The sequence below is a fragment of the Globicephala melas genome, chromosome 13 (genome assembly GCF_963455315.2).
Source record: "Globicephala melas chromosome 13, mGloMel1.2, whole genome shotgun sequence".
Taxonomy (NCBI): domain Eukaryota; kingdom Metazoa; phylum Chordata; class Mammalia; order Artiodactyla; family Delphinidae; genus Globicephala; species Globicephala melas.
The window spans coordinates 13,672,556-13,695,872 of record NC_083326.1 but is presented as its reverse complement, the minus strand read 5'-3'; the positions used below and the strand labels follow the sequence as shown (position 1 = coordinate 13,695,872).

The 23,317-nt window shown below is 46.6% G+C and overlaps 1 protein-coding gene across 2 annotated transcripts in view; it reads right to left on the bottom strand.

Moving 5' to 3' along the window:
- NEDD4L (NEDD4 like E3 ubiquitin protein ligase) overlaps window positions 1-23,317 on the bottom strand; it is a 341,009-nt gene that overhangs the window by 281,887 nt on the left and 35,805 nt on the right. The window lies entirely within an intron of this gene.

Here is a 23,317-nt window from a genome sequence, read left to right as displayed (position 1 = left end):
TGTTAGAAGCTTGTGAAAACACATTTTCTAATTTGGCTGATAAATGTTAATTATGGGAGGGTCATTCAAATATTTGCTTAAGAGAAAAAGCAAGGCCCTAAAAGCTCGAAGGCGGCTTCTGCCTTGTCTTTGCCAGTGGGTTTACAACAACCAATGTTAAAGGACGTTATCTCCCTGCCACAGAAGCAAGCAGGTGGGACCTACTTCTGGCACAAGAACACACACATCCTCTTGGAAAACAAGAATAAAGCAATGGTGCAAGAGCCCCAAGTGCAAGGCTCAGCTCTGATGACACCTCTACCTGGGCTCCCAGGCAGGTAGATCCGATCCCCAACCTCCCTGCCTCAACGTGTAACGTGTATCCCTGCATCCCTTCCCTGAAGGCCATCACCCTGACCGCCCCCCTCCCCCACTGCAATCCATCTGACACACAGCAACCAGGGGGATTTTTTTTTTATGAATCAGATGACGCTACTCTCCTACTTACAGCCCTTCAACGCCATCTCACGTCATCTTGAATGATGTGCAAATTATTAGCATGTCCACAAGGCACTGCACAATATGGCCTCTACCTTGCCCTCCTCTCTTCCCATGGCCGGCCCCCCACACTCTATTTCAGTTCCTCTAACCTTCCAGAACTTCCACACCTCAGAAAGCCCCTTCCTCTGGGTCTCAGCTGAAGTGTCACTTCCTCACTGAGGTCTTTCCCAACACATCCCCCACCAAACACAAAGCAACTTGGGAGCCCCTACCATTCTCCTGCAGAGAGGTCTCCTTTGAGCCCTGTTTCAATTTGTAACCCATCTGCCTCTGTTCCTTAAGGTCTGTCCCCAAACCAGAAGACACACTCCACGAACACAGGGACCCGGTCTCAACACCACGGCAGACTAGTCACTCGATAAAGCGTGTTGGCTGAATGCGTAAACTCTAGAAGGTTCTCATCTTTAGAAACCATGTGGTTTTAAAATATAAATATTCAAATATATACTGAAAATCCCATTTGGTTTTACCCATCACAAACTGAAGTTGGCTAAAGAAAGAAGACAAACAGGAACCATCACCAAAGTCCCTCAATTAAGTGAAGTGATAGTGATGGGATTTTTGTGGCAAAGCATGATTAATTCTCATTCCCGTTTAAGCTTGAAAGTTTCTCAAAGAAAAGCCATAGGACTTGCCACTTGGTTAAGCTGAAGAACCCAACATTGGACAAAATATCACATTTTAAACTGCAAATGTGGGTCCAATAATGGAAGGGAAGCACTTCCCTACCAAACATACATGTTGATAACACTGCTAAACCTGTACAAAGTAATAAAAGCATGAGTTGACAATGGAAGAGAGGATGTGCAAAGAGAACAGAAGTGTGATATCAAAATTTTGTGTTAAATGATTTAAAGCAAACTGTGCCACCTGCTGGGATGGCTATAATCACAGACAGACAATAATAAGTGTTGATGCGGGCGTGGAGTATTCCGAACACTCACACACCACTGAGGGGGAGGTGGAACAGCACAGCTGCTTTGGAAAAATCTGGCAGTTTTTCAAAGGGTTAAACGTAGGGTTACCACATGACCCAGCAATTCCACTCCTGGGTATAAGCTCAAGAGAAACGAAAACATGTTTGCAGAATAGCTTCTACAAGACTATACAAGAACATACGTGGACATTCACAGCAGCATTATCCATAATTCAAAAGGTGGAAACAACCCAAATGTCCATTAACTGACAAAGGGGTGGGCATATATATGGCTTTACAAGAGACTGCATTCCACACCATGGAATACTACTTGACAGTAAAAACAAATGAAGTACTGACACATGCTACAACACGCATGAGCCTTGAGAACATGCCAAGTGAAGGAAGCCAGTCACACAGGACTACATAGTGTATGGTTCAATTGCTATGAAATGTCTAGAACAGGCAAACCTATAGAAACAGAAAGCAGACTAGAAGTTGTCAACGGCTGGGGAGGGGATGTGTGGGAGGCCTGGAGAAGGGTTTTCTTTTCGGGTAACGAAAACGTCTTACAACTGTGATGATAACCATCACACAACTCTGCGAATCTACTAAAAGCCAGGGGAGGGCTTCCCTGGTGGCGCAGTGGTTGGGAGTCCGCCTGCCGATGCAGGGGACGTGGGCTCGTGCCCTGGTCCAGGAAGATCCCACACGCCGCAGAGCGGCTGGGCCCGTGAGCCATGGCCGCTGAGCCTGCGCGTCCGGAGCCTGTGCTCCGCAACGGGAGAGGCCACAGCAGTGAGAGGCCCGCGTACCGCCAAAAAAAAAAAAAAAAAAAAAAAAAAAGCCAGGGGATTATAATACACTCTAAATGGACGAATTGTATGGTTTGGGAATTTTATCTCCATACAGTCGTTTTTAAAAACAGAGCGTGTGCATCTCTGTCATTTAATTCATTAAACATACCTACAGTGGAAGGCTAACAGTGACAGAAGAAATGTTCTTGGTCAAAGCTGCCTTTACCTACCGGTTTGTGCACTCACATATTCGTAGGCATATACTGACAAAAGTAAGTTCAAAACTGATTTATAGTTTTAAAATTAGTAAGGTTCTTCCTCTTATGAAACAACTTGAGTCAGGAAGGGCTAGATGATGCTAGAAAACCACCACTAACATCTCAAAATCATCTTAAAAGCCTAAAACAAAGGTTTTGTTGTCAGTGTAGGTCCATCACAGGCCGACCAGACTCCGGTCCATGCTGACACTGACCTCACGTGAGGACCCAGGCCCAGAGCACAGCTGGGTTGCCCTCCGGACCGTCCTCAGGCACCCCAGCTGAGAGCACCCCTGTGAGTTCTGCTTTGGCACAAAATCTACCAGAGCCTCACCTGTTCATTTTCTAATTAAAGGTGGTCACATGACCATGCCTGGGCTCAGTGGGGCAGAGAGATGTAATTCCACCATCTATCCTGAAGAGGAAAGGTCCAAACATTTGTGAACAATCTTGACGACGACTCTAGACACCAAATCTCAAGCTCTATTCGTCGGGGCCAACCCTCCAGAAAGAGGCACTTGCATTCACTGTCCTTTCATATGTACACAACCCCAGACCCAGCGGCTGGCCAGCTACCTATGGGAAAGAAGGACCTGTACCGTCCCCACGCATCTCCAACTCACCCAACCAAAGATCATCACAGTGGTTGCTCGCCTGTCCTCCTCCCCTGCCTCTGTATGAATGGCTCCATTATCCACCCAGACACCCGAGCTCAACACCCAGCGTCACCTCCAGCCCAGCCACATCTATCCTGACACCAGCCACCTCACAAGCTCTGGATTCAGTCCTCTTCTCCAGGCTCCTGTAGCTGCTGCCCACGTTTAGGCCTTCCACCCCATCTGGGTCGTCACAAAATCTTTCTAAAACTCTTCTTCAGTCGGCACTTTGCCTCCTTGCAAACCATCCTGCGTCACCATCGGTTTAGTCTTCCTCAACTGTTAATATCATCACTTGCCCATTAAAATCTCTCAGCGGCTCCCCACTGTCTATGTGATCTGCCCCCCCTTTCATGTCTGGTCTTGCCCTCCTCCACCCTCTACCCCCCATATGTCGTACGGACCCCTAAACTGCTACTTTCCAACCATGCCGTGTACCCTCTATCCTATACCTCTAGACTTCAGAATATGCTGTTACCATTGCCTGAAATAAATGTTCCACTCTAAGTGATGTATTTCTCCCCAAAATTCAGATTTTAATTCAAGTACTTGCTCTCCTGTGAAACCCTTCCTGCAAAACTCCTTTCTCCCAAAGCAGCCCTCTGCAATACCAGCAGGGTAACATGAGCACACCTGGCTGGTGGTACTTACACGCCCTCCTGGTCTCCCCGACCTGGCCTGGAAGCTTGCTGAGGGCGGGGGCTTGTCTTTTTCTAATCCCCAGCACCCAGCCACTGGCTGCTTCTCAGACCTTTTCTTTTTTTTTTCTCAGTTATATGTAATATTTTTTCCAGATTACTTTCCATTATAGGCCATTATAAGATATTGAATATAATTCCCTGCGATATACAGTAAATCCTTTTTGCCTGTCTATTTTATGTATAGCAGTTTGTATCTTGATAATCCCATACTCCTAATTTATCCCTTCCCCCTTTCCTCTTTGGTAATGGTAATTTTTCTATGTCAGACATTTTTCCTGTTATTGAATGAATAAGAGTATGAATCCAAAGCTGGCATTTCTTTTCCTCTCTTTAAAAAAAAAAAGCCCCGAATTTGCATAACTATATCCGCCTTTGGATCAAACCCGGCCCCCTGCAGTGGAGTCCTAAGCCCTGGACCGCCAGGGAATTCCCTCCGCCTTCCTGGATTATCATAAAGAGTGCACCCCATGGGAAATACACAGTACTAGAACCTTCACATATATTACTGCATGTACACACTCTGCCAACCCATGAAATATGTACGACTGTCCACTTTTCACAGCTGAGGAAACTGAAGCTCTGTCAGTCTATGTCATATGATAGATCTGACAAAGCTAATAAGTGACAAAGCCAGGAATTAAACCCAGATGGTCTTACCTCGAAATTTAACCTCTACTGCTCCACAACTTGGTGATTAAAATAATAACATTTGTTAATAATAAAATTAAGGCATACTTATGATGTTTAATTTTAGAAAAGTTACATACTCGGTTTCTCTCCAACCACAGACTCAAACAACTTTGGAGTCAGAAGGCACTTTCGGGGATCTAACATGGGACTCAAAGTCTCCCCTGGGGAGACTGTGCCATGACCCAGTCTGCAGCACATTGGGTGCTCCATAAAGATGTGCTCAGTGAATGACTCCAATGCCTTTCAAAACAAAACACTGGGTCTCAGGCTGCGGTTTCTCACCCACAGTCAGCTACTCAGTACCTCTTCCAATGCACCAAGCTTGAACCACTTAATGCTTCTGCTGATCCCACGACTGACTGTCCTGCAGATCCCAGATCACCGTATCCTGGGGTTGCTCCTCTCGTCACACAGAGTCCTTTCCTCTTTGTCCGTGACCAACTCCTTTGAAAACCATGTCGGAAATCAAAACTCTGCCTCCGTCAGCCCCACTGCTCCCTGACTCTGCCTTCACATCGATTCTTAATATCTAGGTGTTCAATTCTTCTGGTTTTGATTACTAATCATTTCCTGTTATGGGCTGCACTGCATCTCCTGAAAATTCACAGGTTGAAATCCTAACTTCCAGTGCCTCAGAAGAAGACTGTATTTGGACAGAGGGTCTTGAAAGAGGTAACTGTGTTAAAATGAAGTCATCAGCGTAGGCCCTGAGATCCAACATGACTGGCGTCCTTGTAACAGGAAATTTGGACACAGCAAATCTGCACGAAGAAAAGACCATGTGAAGACACAGCAAGAAGGCAGCCATCTATAAGCCAAGGAGAGAGGCCAGAGAAGAACTCAACCCTGCTGACACCTTGACCTTGGACTTCCAGCCTCCGGAATTGTGGGAAAGTAAGTTCCTGTAGTGTAAGCCACCCAATCTGTAGCACCCTGTCATGGCAGCACAAACAGAATAATACTTTTCCTTATCATTCTCCTGCTGTGTCAGTCAAGAAACAGAGAGGGAAGGATTTAGGGGACAAGTTCAGATCCCCTTTCAAACACTGTGACTTGGGGCAAGGGGTGGAGATTCTCAACAAAAAAACAGGCAATAGAACCACCTGCCGTGCGTGATTGTTTTGAGGATTAAATGTGACCAGAAATGTTAATGCACTATATTTCTATAATAATAATTGTGGTTTTAAAAAACTTACCATCTGCCACGCACTGCTCTCAACACTTTCCATACATTAAATTACTTAATCCTCCACAGACATAGAGAACTAGTGGCTACCAGTGGGAAGAGGGAGGGGGGAGGGGATTAAGAGGTATAAACCATTAGGTATAGAATAAGCTACAAGGATATATTGTACAACACAGGGAATACAGCAAATATTTTATAATAACTAGAAATGGAATATAACCTTTAAAAATTGTGAATCACTATACTGTACACCTGTAATATATATTATTGTATATCAACTATATTTCAAATTTTAAAACTTATTTAATTCTCATAACAACCCTGACATGAGTCCTTCATTAGCCTATTTTACAGATGATTTGCCCAAAGTCACATGTGAGAAGTAAAAACGGGCCCCCTAGCCAGGCAGCCTGGCTCCAGGACTGGGCTTGTGACCACTGCCCCAGACTCACCCACCCAGAGCACGGGGTCTGCGTCTAACTCCTTCTTGAATCCACAGCGCCTGGCACTCAGGAGACTAAACAACTGGGAGCCTGTAAACTCCCCAGGAGCAGCACCTTTTAGGGGGTTTTGTGGTAATCGCCCCACAGAGTGGCAGATTCAAAATTATCTTAAATACCTAAATGAAGCTTCCACTAGGGTTTTAAAAACCTGAGCTGGAGTTGAAGATGCAAGACTTAAGAGTGAATACAAAGGAACTTCGAACTTCCACAATCCCATATAAATTTCATCCACAGTTCTAGACACGAGCTCTCGGTGAGAAAGTTGATCTGGACAGCATCTCGGGATCCTAGGCCACCACTGCAGCAGGGACCTCACCACATCGCGACATCGTTCCCGTGAGCCTCACCTGATACCTGGACCAGCCCTTTGAGAAAAGGCAGGCCTCTCCTCCCACTGGACACATCCATAGCCAGCCTAAGGATGGGGCTCTCTGCGGGGCAACACGGCCTTTGTTTCACTGCTAGCTGAGGCCGCCATCAATTGCTGGGCATTCCAGTGCTTTCTCTTCTCAAGACAGTTCTGTTCTCTAACTGCTCTGGAAGGCTGACCCCGGGAAAATGCAAAAAGTTGCTTTACAAGCAAAGTCAGTCAACGTCAAAGACTACGATCCACACCAGACCATTTCTCATGAGTTGCCTTTTGTATTTCATTCTTCCAAAAAGCACCATTTGAAAATACACGCAAAATTGACCCAAAAAAAACCTAGAGTCATTCAATTTAGTCTATTAAAACTAAGATGTAGTGAGAGGGTTTGGGCTGTTATGTGTAGTTAATAAACTAAGCTGGAATCGGCTTCACAGTATCACAGTAACCTGTGACACGAGCCCAGGGCCAATACCACCTATTTTCTTAACCATTTTCACAATATAAATAGGAAACAGGAGTGAAAAAATAAACACATGGCCCAGGAAAAAAAAAAAAAAAAAAAACAGCTCTGGCCAGAAAACAATACCAGTGATCGCTAAGCAAAACAAACAAACAAACTCCTTTGTTAATTTAAAAGATTTAGATTGCAATCTTGATTTTATGTTACATTCATGAACAATATTTATTAAGCTGCTACTATACACTGCCAGGCCCAGAAGCCTCAAGAAAGAAAAAGACACACTTCCCTACCCTCCAAAGTCTCAGTCTGCTGGGGAAGGTCACATGTAAACTGAATCGTAACACAAGCATAGCCTGTATTGCAACGCGGGGGAAGCAGAATGAGATGGCAGAGGGATCCTCAAAAGCAACACATCCAATGAATGAATGCTAACCAGTGTCAACACGGTCCGTTGTGGCATTTCTGGGCATCGGGCATCTCAGCCCGTGCTCTCTTTGCCACCAGATTTCCTGAAGCCAAGACACATCCAGGGCCACTGTTTCTTCCAGCTGCTGGCCACACAGCTGCTACCAGGCCCTCCCTGGGCAGCTGGGATGTTTGCCCACACCTTGTAAGCCAGGACCTTTCATCAGTTCCTAATGTCTGCTGAACTTTACCTTCCCTGTCCTAGAAGGAGATGAGGGTCAGCCCACTTACCTGTTACTATCCCACCTCTATCTTCCTCTGCTTTTTTTCTGACAAGCCCAGCGCACCTTTCTGCTGTAGAAGACACATCTCAGAATCCTCACAAGCAGAGTGAGTGGTTGTTACAGCCACGATGTGCTGTCACGGATATGCACATCAATTATCACGTGTGCATATGGTAAGTTAGGGGTACAGGGAGCCCTCAATTTGTACAGTAGTACAAGACCATAAAAATGACCGTGCAGGGACTTCCCTGGTGGTGCAGTGGTTAAGAATCCACCTGCCAATGCAGGGGACACAGGTTCGAGCCCTGGTCCGGGAAGATCCCACATGGTGTGGAGCAACTAAGCCTGTGCGCCACAACTACTGAGCCCACGGGCTGCCTGAAGCCCGCGCGCCTAGAGTCCGTGCTCTGCAACAAGAGAAGACAAGGCAATGAGAAACCTGAGCATCACAACGAAGAGTAGCTCCCGCTCGTCACAACTAGAGAAAGCCCACTCGCAGCAACAAAGACCCAACACAGCCAAAAATAAACAAACAAACAAACAAAGACCATCTTAAAAAAAAAATGACCATGCAAACTGAAACCTTGCAAGGTTATCTTATCAATGGAAAAAACTGCAATTGTTCCATAACCTTATTTTTGTCAAAACATAAAATCTCTGTCAGGTTACAATGTACACAGGGAAATCTTTTGCACTCACAAAAGGGGTTCCCGAATGCCTGAGAGGGAATAGGCAGTTAGGTAGATATGAGCAGGTATCCAATAGGGCCAAGGAACTGGCCCTATAAATAAAGAGAGAGGGGAATGTGGTGCTCCAAGGACAATGGTGCTTCAAAGGACGACCCTGCCTGGAAAAGTTTCAAGGTTACACCCCCTACCGGACTCTTAATTCCCTCCCCACCATGTTGCAATGGTCACGAAATTCCTGAGCCCACCTGGGCGACGCCCACTTGGGCAACGGGACCTCTCCCAAATAAGGAAAGGCATCTGCCCTGTCCCACTCCCAGCCTACAGAAAGAAGGTATATGTGCCTCGACCAATCAGTAAACGAAATTTTCACTTCAGACTGTTCCTTTGTTGTTTTCTGGCTATAAAAACTGATCATTAGCACATGTTCGGGCTCGACTCTCCCGGCCTACTAGGAAGTCAGCCCGCTGTTCTGGCAGTGACCCTTCCCTCTAATAAATTCTATCTTCTTTAAAAAAATTAAGTAAAAAAATAAAGTACACTGATCCACAGTGTACCCAGAAAACTAGGGAAACAGTTTTACTATCCAAAAACTAGTAAAACTCCTGCCATTGAAAACATTAGAAACATTGAGAATTGAAGTGTTTTACTTCTTTGTTAAAAACATATCACGAATAGTTTAAAAGTGCCAGCTTCCTGAAGCATAACTGACAATACAAAGCAAGCATCTTTTCTACGCCTTGGCCAAACGTCATACAGTTGGGCCTCTACATCTGTGGGTTCAATAGCCTTGGATTCAGCCAACCACAGATTGAAAATATTTATTTGGGGGGAAAAAAATTCCAGAAGGTTCCAAAACGCACAACTTGAATTTGCGGTGCAGTGGCAACAATTTCCATAGCATTTACACTGTGTTAGGCATTATGAGTAATCTAGAGATGATTTAAAGTATATGGGAAGATGTATGGAGGCTATATATGCAGATACTATGCCATTTTATACAAGGGACTTGAGCATGGCAGTCTTTTGGTATCCTCACAGGTCTGGGAACAAATCCCCCATAGATACAGAGGGACAACTGTATTTTTTAACTAAATTCATATAACATAAAATTAAACTTTTTTTTTTTTTTTAAATTTTTGGCTGCGTTGGGTCCTCGTTGCTGCGCGCAGGCTTTTCTCTGGTTGCGGCGAGTGGGAGCTCCTCCTCATCGCGGTGTGCGGGCTTCTCATTGCGGTGGCTTCTCTTGTTGTGGAGCACGGGCTCTAGGCGCGCGGGCATCAGTAGTTGTGGCGCACAGGCTAGGTAGTTGTGGCACACGGGCTTAGTCGCTCCGCGGCATGTGGGATCTTCCCGGAGCAGGGCTCGAACCCGTGTCCCCTGCATTGGCAGGCGGATTTGTAACCCCTGCGCCACCAGGGAGGCCCAAATTAAACGTTTTGAAGTGAACAACTCAGAGGCTTTTAGTACATTCACGATGTTGTGCAAGCACAACTTCTACCTAGTTTTGAAACATTTTCATCACTCCAAAAGGAAACCCTGTGCCCATTAAGCAGTTACTCCACTCTGAATTTCACTTCCAGCGTTATCATTTTTAACTCCTTTGCTGCACTTTGATCTTTTCGGCCAATTCCCTCTCAATTTTTGACATTTCTGTAAAATGTCACACTGGTTTAGCACAGGAGGACAAGTCTGCAACCCAAATACATGCTTTGCTGTCTGTGCGTGAACTGAGTGACATGTGCAATGACTGATCACCGAGAGACTGAAAGAAATGGTGTGACTGGTCACTGATCGTGAGGTGCATCTGTTATTTATGTAGCAATCTGTGAACTGAAGCACAGGTACTAAAGTGTGTGTACTTTATACGATTACTCACAGGTTAACACACCAGGAGAACTGAAATTTGAATTGTGTTAAGGGACTGGTATTATTTCATGCATGGTAACTGAAACTGCTGCATCATCAGAACTGTGCAAAGTAAGGAATGTCTATACATGTGGGCACATAGTAATATAAACATACAGACACACATTTATGCAGAACTCATGTCATACACAGTAAATAGTTTGAGGATGAGTAGCTCTGCACGAAGTCAGTGCCACCGTTGCTTCACGGAGAAATAAATATACAAGATGCAGTTCCTCTCCATTCCATTCAGTTGGTTCTGGACCCACAGTCACTGAGCGCCCACTGACTACAGTGCGTGACAAGCCAGCTGAGCCCTACCCTCGCGAAGAGCATCTTCAACCTTTCTCATTCCCTGCGATCTCAGACACGAGATCACAAGCTGGTTCTGAGCCTGGGAACAAAGGCCGAGCAGCTTGGAACAGCACCTACCATAGGATCAAACTTGCAGGCTTATATCTGTGTATGACGTATTCTATTTTACAGTACATGTTTTTGGAAGGAAAACAAAATGACCTCAGAATTGGGCCTAAGAGAGGGCCCTGAGCAAGAACTCTCTAAAAATGCATACTATTTACAGTACAGAATTTTTGTCACATATTTGCAGGGTCCAAAATTTTCAGGTTACAAAACGATAAGTTTCAGGTCAGTGAGCTATTACAATAGTGGCATTTTTTTTAAGTTAGACTTCATAGAACCCATGCCTCTGTATACACGTGGGCTCAGTACTCCAAGTGCTTAACCTTCCCCTTGGTATTAGTACTGCCTCTGACACAAGGGGAATGTTATCCAGGTGGTGCAGTGATGGGGGGGGAGAGGCGGAGCTGGAGGAGAAAGGAAACCACACGCCCAGCTTTACTTCATAATGAATTATTGAGAGCTTGGAAAACACCGTTTAGGAAAAGAAAAACAGAAAAGGATAAAATTGGGGCTTCCCTGGTGGTGCAGTGGTTGAGAGTCCGCCTGCCGATGCAGGGGACGCGGGTTCGTGCCCCGGTCCGGGAGGATCCCACATGCCGCGGAGCGGCTGGGCCCATGAGCCATGGCCGCTGAGCCTATGCGTCCGGAGCCTGTGCTCCGCAACGGGAGAGGCCACAACAATGAGAGGCCCGCGTACCGCTCAAAAAAAAAAAAGAAAAAAAAAGAGGATAAAATTGGGCTTAGAGTTAAATCACTATATAACCCACCAACCAGCCAACCCAGGAACACAACACATAGGCTCTTCGTGGTCGTCAAGCTTCCTGGCGGCCAGATCAACACCAGCAGCTCAGTACGTGGGCTAACCGTTTGCTGCTACACTAATTTAAAATAAAACCCCCATTCACTTCATCATGAATATTTCACGCACTTTCCAAGAAGCACCAAATTAAACAGAAAAAAAACAGTCTTCCACACTAGCTCCTCCCTTTCTCCTGGTTTTACTTTGACACTTGCTACAAAATAACTGACAAGGACAGAACCAAGCATCTGAAGAAGTTTAAAAAGGCATCTGTCCTGGGATAAAAATGCATATAAGAGGAACAGAATTTTGAATGTAGCTCTCTCTTTCATGATGTCATTCTGTTAGCTACTGACTTGGAGATACACAAAAAATCTGATTTGCACATGGAGGCCCGCAGGACCTCAGTTCGATGAGCAACACAGTGGCTTGTTACTTAAATGACACTTAACACTTGGGTAAACCTAGAAACACTGATTTGAAACCTCAGCCCTCATTACCCAAAACAAAGCATCAGCTCTTTCCATGACCAGGCACTCCAGACACCAAATGCAAATTAAGCCAACAGAACAAAACCTGTATTCAGAAGGCGCAGATTGCAAAAGACTTGCTCTGAGTTCAGCCATTCACAGACCCTAAGGAGGACATGGCCTGGGAGAAACACAGCTGGGCCACACTCGACATGCCCAGAAGCCACGCCCACCCCTTTTATAACCAGAAGTGTTTGGCTCCAGTTACCTAAGTCTTTCTCCTTAATCATTTTCCTTTCCTGGTTGGCTCTATCATGATGAAAACTGACATTTCATCTAAAAGAATAAGATGTGCGTTCCCTGCTGGTATTTTTTTAAAGCTACAGAAAAACGCCTTAGATCTAAAAGCAATTTTTTCTTTTTTCTAAAAAACACCCTAAAAAGAATGTCGTACACTAACATCCATTTCCATTAACTCCTATTATCAGTGAGGTGGGTAAGAGGAAGGTCTTTTCTCAGGTTTCATGAGAAAAGTAAAGCCAAAGTACTTTTGGATTGGGAGTCAGGGACTAACAGATGCAAACTGATATATATACAATGGGTAAACAACAACATCCGACTGTACAGCACAGGGAACTATGTTCAGTAACCTGTGATAAACCATAATGGAAAAGAATATGAAAGAGAAGGTTTATGCATGTATAACTGAGTCACTCTGCTGGACAGCAGTAATTAACACAACATTGTAATTCAACTATACTTCAATAAAAGATAAGTTAAATAAATAAAGGTGGTTCGGTGGTTCTGCGGGAAGAAAGAAAGAAAAAAGAAAGCAAAAGAAAAGTAAGCCAAAAAAAAAAAAATAGTTTTTTTAGGCCTTTCCCACCATCAATATGGTTTACTCCCACCAGAAAATATGGTTTACGCAAGAGTCAGAATCTCCCTCAGTGGAGCAATTTGTAGTATTTTAGCCAAGCTTCAGGGGGCCTGCGCAGGGAGGTACTGAGGACTGGCGTACTGGGCAGTGTCCCCAGGGTGGGAGGGGTTCCCAAAGACTGTGTTTGTCCCACCGGTAAAAGCTGGGTTTAGGATAATGTGCTGGTGTGGAAGGAGCACACGATCTGCCCTTCCAGGTCTGTTCACTGAAGCACCAGTGTCACCTGGGGAGAGTCCCTTTTCCACCAATGACCCCTCACAAGCAGATGCAGATACTTCACACTCACTCACTGCTCTGGCCTCCAGGAGAACTGGCTTCAGGAAGCCACAGTCTAACATTATAATCCTCAACTTTCCAAGAGGCATTTCAGGAACAACCGGATGCTAAGGGGCCTTCATGACTCTACCGGGCAAGGATGTGCCCCTCTCCACCCAACCCCAGCCAGATGCTCCAGCGGCAGGCTGGTACAACACTTCAACATCTATTCCCACGAACCCACAGCTGCCAGCAGGACGTGGGGCCCTTCCTTCCTTCAACTGAGAAGGCATCACCCCAGCAAGGGCTCTCTTTGTTCTGGCTGCCAGGAGACTCAGAGCTTCCTGAAATCCATTTCCTATCCTTTCCTTCCTGTATGTTAATCATTCTCATTTTATGGGGGCTGCACTTTTATTATAAGCTGTCTCAGATTATTTTCTATAGCAGGCAGAGTATCAAGCAACAGAAGTGGAATATTACCTCTCTGACCCGAGGCTGGGTGTCCTTCAAGAGCTCTTCTCCGTTGTGTGTGGCGACTAATGTAACTGCTCAAACCATTCCTCAGTCTCAGAACTCTGAAGGACCACCTGACACCTCTTCGGGTCTACTTCAAACGCCCACGCCGGATCCTCCGACTCTTTCTATGTACCAAGAAACCAGTGAAGCAGGGCTCCCGATTGCGACGTGGATAGAGCCTCCTGGCGTTGTGCAATTCAGTGGCGCTGTTTAATGCGTAAATTTACATTTCCTTTAACGAGTAATTGTCCTGAAATGTCACTTGGTGACCTGGAATATCACAATTCCTTTGTAGCAGAGAATAACATTACAAGAAGCAAGTTGCTGGCTGGTACACAGCAGAGAGTCAACAGATGTCTCTTACGTACATGTGAATCCAAGCATTTGTTTGTCCATAAAATATAGCTGAACATGTATTACTACTTAATACTAAACGCATTCAAGAACATCTGCCGAATGCCTACCATGAGTAAGGCACGTGCTAGGAGCCACCAGGGAAATAAAGATGACAAAGACCACACGAGGGCTGGCCTCAAGGAAGCCTCCTTACGAGCTGCTGGGGTATAATGAAGTCAAGATACCGGAACCTGGACAAAAAGAGGTCCCAGATAGTCAAATACAGTCCCAAATTCAAATATCTGCAAATAAGTTTACCTGACTCCAAGGGTCCCGATTTGGAATTGGAAAAAAGATCAGGAAAACTATAACACTTGCTGGAAAGTAAAACTCATAATAAGAATAGTGATAGGGGGCTTCCCTGGTGGCGCAGTGGTTGAGAGGCCGCCTGCCGATGCAGGGGACACAGGTTCGTGCCCCGGTCCGGGAAGATCCCACATGCCGCGGAGCGGCTGGGCCCGTGCAAACAAAAAATTAGTGATAGGGACCTGGCGCTTGCTGAGAACACGTACTTACACTGTGGCTTGGCATTTGCTAACAAAACCCTGTGAGATGGGTAGGGTGTCACGATCCCTCTTTTACACATGGGGAAACTGAGGCTCAGGAATGTATCTTGATAAGTCTTCAAGCCTAATAAGTACATAGTGATAGCTGTGAATCATCGTCTTCTGACTCTACTGCCCTCTGTGCCTCCACAGGGAAGGGCACTGACTGTTTGTTTCCCCCCAAAATTCAGGTTAAATCCCAATTCCCCATGTATTTGGAAGTGGGTGATTAGATCACGAGGGTGGAGCTCTCAGGAATGGGATTAGTGCCTTTATAAATGTGATCCCAGAGAGCTCCCTTGCTCCATGTGAGGACAAAGCAAGACAGTGATCCACGAAGCAGGAAGCTGGCCCCCACCAGACCCTGAGTCTGCCAGGACCCTGATCTTGGACTTCCCAGCCTCCAGAACTGTGAGAAATTTCTGTGATAAGCCACCCAATTCTACGGTATTTTTGTTACGGCAGCCTAAACAGACTAAGACAGGGAATCTAGAATAAAGATTTGGGGGAAATGTGAGAGCTTGGCGATGATGATGACGGTGATGATACAGCAGCAACTAACGCCTATACAGCTCAGTATCCCTACAAGATAGGTACCGTTACTATTCCTATTTTACAGCTGAGGAAACTGAGGCTCAGAGAGGACCCCCCCACCCGCACACACACACACAGCTGGCAAGTGGCATAGCCAGGACTGGAATCCTGATGGTGGGGGGCTGCAGGGGTCCCTGCTTCTAAACACTCAGGACGACGCCTCTGTATTTGCATTCACAGCACTCCGTGACCAACGCCTGGAGGCTGAATGTGTTTAGAAAATGACGGGAAACAGGACCTGAAGAGGGGACCAGAGGTGGGGGTGAGGCTCCAGGAGGGCCTTACAGACCCTTCTAGATGCAGGAGTCTGAGCCTCACAGGCAACATGGGGCCTGAAAGGAGTTACCAGGGTGACATCTGCCGTTCCGGGAGTGCCCTGTGTGTGGTTGCCCCTTCCCAAACCTGCAGGAGGGGGCGACACTGCCTGACCCCCACGACTGTCCCCTGCTGCTGGCCCTCCCACGGGCCACCTTTGCAAAACCACTGCTCAGCCCGGGACAGAATTCTCTCTGCAGCTCAGTTCAGTCCTCCCCTGCTTGGCCCTGCCCTGACACCTGAACTCTCCCCTTCCTGGGGCCCTGCAGCCTGCCATTTGCCAGATTCCTCCCCATCATTCCATGACCATTTTCTGCATAAAACTAAGGGGGAGAAAAGCCTCTCTCTGCTACTGTCCTATCTTAATGTAATAGGGAAGAACAAATCTGACTCCACATTGGATCTAACGTTAACCTTTGGATTCTTCTGCTTTTGCTTAGAGTTAAGAACATTGCCTATATCCTGAAAGATACAAGGTACCACATTCTCAAGGCTCTGACCTTTAAAGATATAACACTTTTCCATTCATAGAGAGATAAAAAGTTGCAGAACAGAGAATAACAGTAGTCTTCTTGGAGGTTTACAGGAACATCCTGACGTGACCTAGGTGGACTGACGCAAGAACAAAGGATGCCGCCTCCAAGAAGTCTGCGCCAACCAACCACACCCCCTCCCCTTTTAGTATAAAAGAAGCCTGAATTCTATCTGGGGTAAGATGGTTCTTTGGGACACTAGTCCACCATCTTCTCAGTCTACGGGCTTTCCGAATAAAGTCACTATTACTTTTGCCCCAACAACTTGTCTCTCGGTTTACTGGCCTGTCGTGTGGCGAGCAGTATGAGCTTGGACTCAGTAACATTAACACCTGTCACCCTCCTCCAGCAGACACCACCCCAGGTCAGTATCTTGAGACCACTCCTCTCTTCCTGTTGCCATCTGCAGATCTGATGCCGGTGTGTGCTATTCAGAAGTGAAGGTCCTGGGGCTCAACTAACTTTAAACTTTAGATAGAATGTCACACACGCCCTGACTCACTCCAACCAGATAAAGAACCGAGGATTCATGCTACTGCACTGAGGATGCAACTCGGGGCTCGGACCTCATGTCTCTGACATCCTTTGCGCATGAAAAGCAGGGCACTTGGCCTGGCGCTGTATCCATTCAACTACACACCTGTCTATTTGGGGCTCTCCCTTTACTCCCTGCGGGAACAGAAGGCTTCTCCTACTTGGAATGGCCTCTGCCTCCACAGCCTACTACTTGCAGACTGCAGACGGTGGTCTGGCCGAGGACTCAGCAGCTCTGTGTTCTAAACAGCACTTCGCACAGAGCTGGCACTAACGTATCATGCCTGACAGTAAGTTACAATGGTCTCATTACCTTCACATCAGAATAAAAAGCCACAGAGCTGGAGGGCTCCGTCCTAAGTCTTGGAAACAAAACAGTCATCGTTCATTCATTACCATTTTTTCTTTCTTTTCTTTCCCCCAGTAATTTAAGGAAGATTTCTAAATGGGTTGCCATCTGAGATGCCACAGTTCGATCTGTAATTTTACGAAGCACTGACCTTAGTGCTCTGAAGATTAGAGCCTGAAATGGCTGATGTGAAATCCATAGAGGAGAAAAACTCCCAAGCTTCTAAATGCCACCTGCTGTTCTTCCACATGCCAATTTCCCACACTGATAATAAGTTTGCAAGGCTGCAGAGAGTTTACGTTTGGACACACCACATTCCATGACTGACAGGCCTCAGGACAAACCGATCGTCTTGTTCCACTAGTAAAGGAGAAACTCATGACAGCAAGTGGAAGCACAGAGCTGGTTTCTGAATGCACAGATGCTCCCTGTTTTAAACAAAACTAGTCACAATGTGAAATTTAGATTCACACAAAAGCCAGGGCAGTGAGTTTCAGGTAAGGCCAGCCACAGAATGACTTGTCACCAAATCACCCTGAAAAGGTGATTCAGCATTCAAAAATAATCCTCCCATAGCTACTGACTACAAAGTATCCCCGTAGAGGTGAAAACAACCTAAATAAAAAGACTTGCACGCTAACAGGTTTTACCAAGGAGTTCCCACTGGGAAGAGGCAAGCTCTTCCCAGTAAAAGCAGCCCCAAAAGGTAAACACTTGGCATTCCCAAAACCTAAGGCCTAAAACTCTAAGCCTACAAGGCAAAGCTTTCTGACAGAATTTAACGTGTATGGGCATACCTTGTTTTATGCTCAAATAAAAATACTAGAAAACGTCCCCGATGAGAAATAGAAGAAAATATGGAAATTATCACAGGGAACCCACAGAGACATTCAAACCCTAACTGAGGATTTCCAGCCCTACAGTCTCAATACCCATGGGTGAGGAGTCCATGTGATTCTGGGAGGCAGCGGCACTGGCAGTCCTCCTGCCAGATCCTCCCCGGAGGCTGCCCCTTCTGCCCTTCAGGCCAGACTGAGCTCAGGGGGACGGGGGAGGGGGGATCTGCAATCTAGTCCCGCTCACCTGTCCAGACCTCACCTCACCCCCACTGCCCCCCTCCCCCGAGGGGGACATCCAAGTATGCACCATCCTCTGCTGGGATCCTGGTACTTTCTGGCCTTCACACCCGTGTCTGTGCTACACTTGCTGCCTGGGATTAATTCCCCCATCGCCACCCTGCCCTCTATCTTTTCCCCTTTCAAATACAATCCTGCCTTAAGGAACAGAGCCTCCCTCTTTCCTGGACAGCGCAGGCCCCAGATTGCCTTGGGCTCTGTGAGAACAGACATGCAAGACAAAGGGTGAAGCAACAGGAGAGTGAGAGCAAATAAGTCAGTGAGTGTGGGAGTGAGCCAGGGTCAGAGCGGAAGAGTGAGTGGGTGGGCAGTGCTGGCAGAGGAGAGGGGCCGCTGTTAAATTTCCTCCCCTAAGGGCGCACTCCTTCAGGACTAGCCAGTATCCATGCCTTTTCTCCCTTTCTGAGCAAGCACCTAGCAGCCACGCCCCCAGTACCAATCTGCTGAGTAATCGTGGCCCTCTTCACCCAGGTCCACAGCCCTGGGAGCCAAGCACAGCTCACAGCTCAATAAACACCAGTGGACAACCAGCCCCTCGGGGACGAAGACCTCAGATCAGCAACATCACGCTAGGAGGAAGGAAAAGAACAAGGAACAAAATAAGGATAACCTCCTAGACTACAGCTTAACTTGCAACACAGCTAGAAAAATGTTAAAGTCTGTGTATATATGCAATCAATGGATAATCTAAAATCTTAAGGACACACCTAGATCCTTCTAACCTATCAACCCAGCAGTCAGGAAAGCCCCAATGACGCCTAAATTTAAAAACATCACCAAGCCTTTGTTTCCAAACTCCAGGCCGTGAACAGGCAAATTCGCTCTTTGCAGTTTTCTTTCAGATGTTCTTTCTAGGTGTTCGTGGAAGAGGTGGAGGCAACAGAGCTGTCCTACAAGCCTACACGTTTCTCACGTGTCACTAAGCCAGCTTCAAAGGTGCAGGGTCTGCCTTCACCCCTGCACCCCCAGCTGCCTGGTTTCCAGGGCCCTCCCAGGTCCCGCCATGTATCCAGTCTGGCCCTCTGCCATGTGATCCACTTGCAAAGATGGAAGTCAGCTCTGCAGGGGTGGAGCGCGCGGAGAAGGGGACAGCAAGACGGGCCCTGGAGTGTGATCGGTCGAGACGCAAGGGACGAACAGGTGTGCTCCAGGCAGAGGACACGGCCAGAGCACATCAGGGGCGTAAGAGCACCAGGTAATACAGAAGCAGCAGCAGGCTGGTAGGGCCAGGGCAGCCAGGTGAGGCTGCCCTGCAGGTGAGAAGGGCTTTGCAGGCTGCGCCAGGAAACCGGGCCTTTACTCTACAAGAAGTGGACAGGGAGGCCGGCCGCACAGCAGCGCAGAGGAATGAGGAGAGAAGGCGGTCAGTCTTCAAGAAACCTTGCTACAGTCCTGCCTCAACTGTTCTGGAAGCGCCCTGGGTGGGGACTGCAAATCCCCCGCTAACATCATACGAGGTTGAGGTCGGCAGCGCGTTTTAAAGAACGGCGCCCGTTTAAAATGCACAGTATGATTCCTCCAGTCTGAACCTACTTCGGACCTGCTGTCACTCTTCTACAAAACGCGGACCATTCCCTTGGCGCGTCAGTGTTTGCTATGTTTGGAGAGTGGATGTGAGAATTCTCCCCCAGAAAAAGTTGTACAACCTTTGACCTCTGTGTTATACCATCGGACAACAGGAAAGCACGGGTCAAAGGAAGGCGGGGCCGCCAGCTGTGTCACACATCTTTATGTGGCAGTTTCCTCAAGATACTCACCACAGAAAATGAACATATGCAGGCTGTAGCAACTTGACTGTACCCAGCTTCATTCTGGGTGGGGTGGTTTTTTTTTTTTTTCCACCCAACCTAGAGATAACTATTTTGTTATTCCTGCTTTTCAAGAAAAACCTGCTAAGCTGCAATACCAGTTAGTCTAAGGGACAAGGACCATTATGAAATGCTATTACTAACCAACTATGAGAGATTGGAAGTGCTTACCACCATGCCTTATGCATTTCTTACCAAACAGCTTGCTATTACTCAAGATCGCTGCGGAACGAATACTTCTTGAAAAACTCCTACGTGAAAGCAGCAGGCTAGAGAGTGTGAAATTTAAAAATCACCCTCTTCGGCAAAATCCACGTTCCCAAGAGCTCGCAGCCTATGAAGGAACCTACATACGACCGTCTCTGTTTCACTGAGATGGCCTCTTGCCTAAGCAACACTCATGATATGAATCCCTGACTGTGTATCTTAAAAGAGAATCAGTCCACACGTTGCTGAGACTCCACTCAAAACAGGGAATGCATGGATCTTTTTCCCTTTAGTACCAGGGAGAGGACTTTTTAAAATCTGCGAACTCTTAAATTCCACATAAATTGAAATGTTGACGCTTTGCCCTGCACCTACGTAAAATGCTATTGCTTTTAGGCTGCTAAACAAACCACAAGCTCTTCTGGATCCCGAATTTTCCCTTCTACTTGTCTCCTCCTCTCCATGACGTCTGGGGCAGTGCTGTCTGCAGCACCTCCTTCCTGGTCCCCGTGTCGGTCCCATCAGAATCCTCCTGCCTGCTGCCGTCTACCTGCCCTGCTCAGCACTGTGATCTCTGCTACGCCCCTCATGTGCCCTGGGCCTTGGCACGTGGTGCCCCACCAGACCCACTTCTACCTCCAGATTCCAAATAAGAGATGCTCGGCATCTTTCCTGCATCCTGCACACAATTCCCTCCACCCCAACCTCTCAACTCCCGGCAGATCCGAATCATCTGTGACCCGCGTTCCCATCATCCATCTCCCGTGTAATACCTTTAGCTGGCGTGTCCACACGTTTTCCTCCCGTGTTGCCGACATCCTCCAGCTGGTCTCCGGACTAAGGTGTCTCAAACCGGAAAGGAAGATGCTGTGCTGGCGGCAAGGCATGGAGCCGCCCTGACTTCGGCCCCCCGTCATCTCACCTTTTACCCACATCTTTTTTTTTTAATAAATTTATTTTTATTTATCTATCTATCTACCTATTTATTCATTTATGGCTGTGTTGGGTTTTCGTTGCTGCGCACGGGCTTTCTCTAGTTGTGGTGAGCGGGGCTACTCTTCGTTGTGGTGAGCAGGCTTCAGTCGTTGTGGCACATGGGCTCAGTAGTTGTGGTTCGTGGGCTCTAGAGCACAGGCTTCAGTAGTTGTGGCACGCGGGCTTCAGTAATTGTGGTTCACGGGCTCTAGAGCGCAGGCTCAGTAGTTGTGGCACACGGGCTGTTGCTCGGTAGCATGCGGGATCTTCCCAGACCAGGGATCGAACCCGTGTCCCCTGCACTGGCAGGCAGATTCCGAACCACTGCGCCACCAGGGAAGTCCCTCACCTGTCTTTTGAACCAAGTTCTGAGGAAAGGTGACTGCCATGCCGTGAAGATGTTCAAGCAGTCCCATGACGAAGGTCCACATGGCAAGAAACTGGCTTCCTGCCAACAAGCACTAACTCGCCAGGCACGTATGTGACACAACCGGGCAGCAGGTCCTCCGGCCCCATTCAAACCTTCAGAGGACTCCAGCCCAGGCCAATATACTGAAGACAACCTCAGGAGAGACCCTGAGCCATCATCACCCACCTGAGCTGCTCTAGGATCCCTGGACCTGCAGGAACTGAAAAATAATGTTCTCTGTTTTAAGCCACTGAGTTTTGGATTCACTTATACTCCAGCAACTGGTGTGCTGCCGTAATAAAAACCCCAAATGTGTGAGTCGCTTTGAAAGCTGGCAGTGGGGAGAAGCTGGAAGGACGCAAAGGACACGGCTGAAGCTTTCTGATGAAGCTCAGTAGAACTCTCATGGTCTTTCAGGAGGCTGTAAGGGATCGCGTTCAGGGAGGGAAATGTCATTACAAGCTGGAATGCAAAGAATCCTTATTACTTAGCGACAGAAAGTTCAGCAGCATTGCTGCCTGCCTGACTTAAGGAAATGTCCAGGCAGAGTGTTGAAGGTGCCACCTATAAAGACTGCGTTAAGAACTCAGAAAAACTCCAAGGCATTGCCTCAGAACCATTCAGACCAACAAACAGGCTTCTAGGAAGTAAGGGTGTGGTCCCTCCGTAGACTCAGCACAAGCCCAATGAAGGAAACTACTTATCTTGAGGAGATCTGGGGATGCGACTTTTGTCTAATGAAGTGAACCCCCAATAAGATTCACAGGACATTCACAACATTTTTAAAAGAATGATATTCGCAGCAACATCAACAGCTTGGACTGAAAGGCACAGAGACAGTACAGAATAAAATTCTTTTGGCAAGAAGCTGACTGAGAAATTTATTCAGCTAGAAACAAAGGCTAACTTTCATAGAAAAGGAAGGATGATGATGACATAATAATTGTTTTAAATTTTAAATAAGTGATTACATTTTGAGGTTACTTAGCATTAGGTAACTAATATAATTAATAATACACTTTTTCCCCAAAACATGGAGTAAAGGTTATTCCTCTAATTCTTTTGGATTTAAAAATGCTTTTTGATTAGAAAAAAGTAGGGAAAAGTCAAGTTAGCCAAAGTCTGGTTATACTTAAAATATATCAAGCATGTGACAATGTGTCCTATATGATATGGCAGAACAAGGGGTAAAAAAAAGACTGAAAAACCAAGGACAAGGGTTTTTCCCTAACATTCTTAGAAAGTGAAATTGCTTTCCTAAATGAGTACAACCGGTCCTGTGCGCAGGTTCCACATTCACAGGTTCAACTAACCGTGGATTAAAAATATTCCCAAAAAATTCCAGAAAGTTTTACTGTTTACATTGTATTTACAACTGTTTACACGGCATTTACATTGTACTGGTTATTATAAGCAATCTGGAGATGATTCAGAGTATATGGGAGGATGTGCGTAGTTTATATGCAAATACTATGCCATTTTATATAAGAGACCTGAGCACTCACAAACTTTGGTATCTGCTGGGGTCCTGGAATCAATCCCCTGAGGATACCAAGGGACAACTGTAATACCTTCACATAACTCAAAAAAACACCTCAGATGATACACTGTAAAAACATCCCCTCACCCTGACTCCCTCCTGCCAGCCCCGCCCCCCATTCTCCACTGCCTTCCCACAACACACACAAAGCACCAGAGGCACCTCTATTGCTAGGTTTCTTGGGAATCCTTCCAAAGTTCTTTTTCGCAGCTACAAGCAAAAA